Source organism: Arvicola amphibius, chromosome 5, assembly GCF_903992535.2.
Source record: "Arvicola amphibius chromosome 5, mArvAmp1.2, whole genome shotgun sequence".
NCBI classification, from domain to species: domain Eukaryota; kingdom Metazoa; phylum Chordata; class Mammalia; order Rodentia; family Cricetidae; genus Arvicola; species Arvicola amphibius.
The window spans coordinates 4,052,926-4,058,219 of NC_052051.1; positions in this window are offsets into that span (position 1 = coordinate 4,052,926).

Below are 5,294 nucleotides of genomic sequence, written 5' to 3' on the forward strand. Positions count from 1 at the left end.
GAACCCTGGTCAGGCGCGGGAGCACCGGGCCTGGAGGGTGGCCGCTTGTAATCTCGAAAGGGCACTGGGACCGGGTACAGCTTTCGAGTCCTGCCTCTGCCTGAGCTGCGCGTCCCGGCAAAGAGTTAGTTGACTGCGGCGGTCACGAACTTTCAGAGCGCGCTGCCCATCCCTGCGCAGGGCTGGCCGGCTGTGGCTCGGGTTTTTCTGGCTCCCGCACCACCCCCTTCGCCTCCCCGCCCCTCCGAGGGGCTGGAGCTGCCGCGTCGGGCCTTTGAACCCGGGGCGCACGGGGGTCGTTTTCCAAGCGCAGTGGGGGGAGCCGACCAGAAGCGCATTTGCCCCAGGCGCACCCAGAGCCAGCGAGAGGCGGGGACGCCTCGCTCCCCGTGGGTGGAGTAGGGTGGGGGCCCCCCGAACAGCTGCACGAAGGCCACCCTCTGCCCCTGCGCACCCTGGTCACTTACACTCAGATTCACACGTGCAACACCCTCCCCAGCCCAAAGCAACCCTACCCCACACCAAGAGTTCCAAGAGCATGAAAGAGCTGCACAGAAGGGCTACAGGCTTCTTGTTTGTTTGAAATCAGTCTGCGGGAAAAACCTGTTCACCAGTGGCTTACCCTTGCTGAGGCCTACTGGCCAAGGCTTTGAGTGTACTTTACACTTCTGATTCATGGGTGCTCAGCCAGCTCCCTGGTGGCTGAAAGTTCCAATGGCAGATAGGGCTGTGGGACCAGAGCAAAGTTAGGAAGATTCCATTAAGCCTGAGGTAGCATCCCAGGGAGTTGCATTTCCTCACTACCCATTCAGTGAAGAGGGGCAGGTGCTTCTACCTAGAGACACTCGTTCCTCAACTGCCCACAGGTGGCTAACTTCTCAGGGCACTCTCTCTGGTGCTTTCATAGGTCTGCAAACCTTTAAAGGTGGATTTCAACGTCATTCCTGCCCCTCCACCGCCCCCACTTTCCTAACGTCTGGCATTCTAAAAAGTAGAATCCTCAGAAGTGACCAGGTTGCTCTTGAGGCAAGCCATGAATGGGGTATAATTTTCACAAACCGGCTCAGTCTCTCAGGACATTTGCCTGCTGAACACAGCTACCATGCCACCATGCCAGGGAGAAGCCCAAACCAGCCAAGCAGAGAGGTGCCAAGGGGGATTCTACCCAAAGGGAAACTGAGGCCTCACAGCCAATGCCAGCTATTGGCATGGTGCCAGTAGGGTGACCGAAGTCCCTGCCTTCAAGGATGCCAGCAGGGGTGGTCAGTTGGTTTGGGTTGCTTTCTGTCCCAAGTCCCTTCGACTGAGGGTACAAAAAACCAGAAACGCACCGCTCCCAATTCTGAGGCCTTGGAAGTCCCAGCATACCCTCTATCTACCGTGGGTTCTCTTTCTCGCTCGTGGATGGTTCTGCTTCAATGGTGGTTTGTGGTGGGAGGCACAGGTGGTCCCCGGGGTCTATTTATCAGGTCACCAGCCCTATTCGTGAGGGCTCTCCCTTCATGACCCCGTCACCTCCAAGGCGGCACCTCCTAACATAGTCAGTCATCTTGGGGGTTAGGGTTTCAGCAGGTCAAGGGACGTATCTGTTATTGTTTCTTCCCCTGACATTAAACTATCCATCTGTAGCTGTGGGCCCTGACAGGCCAGTCGTCTTCCCTGGCATCTGTGGGCGAGGCCAAGGCAAAGCAGTGCCTGGATCAATGTGTGCCCTGGGTCTTCACTCCAGCTGAGATAAGAAAGGTTAAAGGTGGAGAAGCAGGGTTAAGAGCAGAAGACATTGTACAACACGGCGGGCAGAGCCAAGGCAGCTGGCCCTCAGAGGAGGCAGTACATTGCAGTGACCTGGACACCACCATTGTAGGGATTCCCGAAGGCCTCTCCTTTCCTGTTCTGATCTTGCTGCCATCCCAGGAAAATAATGGGCATCTCCTCAACAACTTTCCAGCCAGCACTACACTCTCCATGCCCAAGGAGAGCAGGCAGTGGTTGGACGCTGGGCAGGACTGGAGCCCAGCTGGGTTTAGTGATGTTTTACACCTGCTCTTAAATGTGCTCTATTTTTTTATTTATGGAAGTCAGTGCTGGCATTCCTGTGTCACAGAGTTAGAACATTCCTTTCTAAGTTAATTTCATTAAATTAAAGGGAAGAACTCTGGATAGGAACACACTGTAACTCACGGCTCAGATGGTTTGGTGGAGTGGCAAAATATCACGAAGCTGCTTTGCCTGCCACCAACTCCTGGAAAGCTGGACTCTATTGGGTGGAAATCACAAAACCAGGTGAGGGTGACAGAAGGGAGGTCTGGGGGCCAGTCGATGGCAGTGTCCCTGAGACAGCAGTGTTTACCACCAGGGAATTGGTATGAAGGAACTCCGCTATCTAGCGGTCCATTTCTGGTAACTGGCTGACCTAGGGAAGCTTTGGGCAACCAAAGACTTCATCCCCATTGTGTTGAGCTTTGACCAACCTGGAGAACTGTCATGAGGAAGGCAGACAAGTCCATCTTCCCTCCATCTGCTGAACCATTTTGTGCCCACAATATCACAGAGTTGTTCACAGTCACCTTGAAGGCCATAATAGCGAGCCTTGTTTACTGTCTGCCTCCAGAATTTTCTCTCTATATCTTATCTAGAGATCCAGACTCCCTGTTAACGCCCTGCCCACCATTTGGTTCAGAGAGGTCCTCTACCCCCTAAGTCTGAAATTTTAAGATAAGAACCCAGCTGACACAATCCATTTGTCTGGCTACAAGTTCAAATCTGGATTAGGTACGTGTCTGTGTTGGATGAATCAGAGTCAGTGGTGTTATAGAGAAGAAGGACTCATACCCACAGCTTATGTGAGGCACCTTGACACAATCCAGCCTGAGGATGAACAACCCTAACCTAGAAGAAATGGAATTCAAGCGATGGAGACACTGAGTTTAAGCTTTGATGCATCATTTAAGCCCCTGGATCCAGTTGGACTTGAAATCCACACTGCCTGTGACTTATTTACAGCAGGCCATGATTCTTTTTGCACAACTTCTGTGGGATTTCATCCCTTCCAACCAGAGAAATCCTGGCTGGAACATGCCCCATTCTCCAGGACTCCAGTCGTAGCAAGGTTTAAAGGAACCACATGACTTAGACGGTTCAGCTGTAAACTGGCAATGAGGGTTTTATTTAGTTCAAAATGTTTAGACTCCCTGGCCTGCCATCCCAACACTGTTGATTATCAGAGTCCAGATTCGAATTCAGTGCTATCTTGTTCCGGGGCAGAGTTCATACCCATTAAGCTGTGCTAACTCTTGAACTCATGCCCTGAGTTGAGACTTGACTCCATTCTATCCAGTGTGTCCCTGGCTAGTCGTGGGCTCTGCATCTCTTGAATTTCCTGGTTCCCATATTCTTTCATGAGAAGTCAGGCTGAGGAATGATGACCATGTGTCTACTGCAGAGGACACCAGTAAATGATTCTCTCCCCTCTGAGGTCCACCAATGTCCCTTGATCTTCCTTGAGTGCCTCCGCCATCAAATGTTTCCCAAGAGGAATCGTCTGTCAGGACACTACTGAGCCTCCGCCAAGGGCATGCCTCTGCCGCTCTGTTTCTCATCCGCTTCCTCTCAGCCGGCAGATGTGTGGCCGTTGCTTTGACACTGTACTTCTTATGGGTTGATTCAAGACCCCAGAGTTGAGAACATTGCGGTTTATCTCAGCTAAACGTCCCTCCAGTTGCCCTGCCTGTACTTTATGACTCTTTTGAAGATTGTTTTCCCTTAAATTTAGGGGATTTAAGAGACAGGAACAAAATACATTTTGTAGTTTTCCATTATCATAACATTTCTTCCCCCAACCCCACGCGTCCTGACAAGCGGGGGATGCCTGGGACTTGCGCAGAAGTCAGCTAATTAAGTTCCTTTCCAGGCTCTACAGTAGCTGGGTATCCTGTAGCCATGATCATTCATCCTAAGGCTCCAGATCTGGCTTTAAAAACAATTTACATCACAATTACGATTCTGTGAAATAAACCCATCACAACAAGCCAGACTCGCTGGGGCTGCCGCCCATCAGCCCAGCTACTTACTCAAGATGCTGAATGAGGCAGGAGAATCAGTTCAAGGCAGCTTGGCTAACTCAAGGAGACCCTAACTTTTATCTATTTTTAAGCCTGGGAATGTATCTCAGTGGTACATCACTTGCTTAGTATGTGTGAGTCCTCAAATTCTATTCCCCAAACCACAGACATAGACAGACAGGCACGTACACACACACACACACACACACACACACACACACACACACACACAGACAGACAGAGACAGAGACAGAGAGACAGAGAGAATCACAGTGAACTTTAAACTTTGTTCAAGTCCGTGCATTCAAGGCTTAAAAGAAAAAAGGTGATCTCTAAGAGAAATCAGACAACTCCAGCCAAAATTGTTCCAGAGAACTGCCTAATTAGCCCCATGAGCTCTATTGTGGCTATCAGCTCTCAGTGGCTCTCAGTGTCCCATTCCTGTGTCATTTCTCCCACTTCTGGATGGCACTGCAGGACCAGGCTTGAGACTCCGCACCCACCAATCCAAAAATCTTGCTCCCTTTGCCGCAAGCAGGATAACAATTCCCCAAAGGTCTGTATCTTAGTCCCCAGAACCTGTGGTTATGTCAACTAAAATAGAAAGGGAACCCTGAAACAGAAAGCACACAGGATTACTTGTGGATACCAGCATGATCATACATGTCTTTGTATGTCAGAAGCCAGAGGCAGGTCGAAGAAGGAGATGTGAAAAGGGAATCTCAGTGATGTGGGGTCAAGAACCAAGGCTGCAGGTGTCCTTAGGGGATGGGAAAGGGCCCTCCCCTACAGAGTCTAGAAGGAGAGCAATCCTGCCAGCCTGGTTTCACTCTGACCTCCAGAGTGCAAGATAATGAATTTGTATTGTTCTCAACCACTATTTGTGGGAACTGTAGAGCAATAGGACTCAACACAACCTACAAAGATTGTCCAGGGGATGCTCCCGAGAGCTGAGCCCAGCAAGCCAGAGCCAAGATGATTCTGTGTCTCCATGGACAGCACCAGATGGAGCCTGGGGTGGCTGGTAGCCATGCATACCATATATTGAGATGCAACCCTGTGAGTGGAACCATCAGAGAGAGTGAATGAGAGAGGAGAGAGAGAAGGAAGAAAGAGAGAGAGAGAGAGAGAGAGAGAGAGAGAGAGAGAGAGAGGAGAGAGAGAGGAGAGAGAGAGTGAATGGGTGGGAGAGATACAGCAGGAAGGACTGAATAAGACATGAGTCCTTGGATC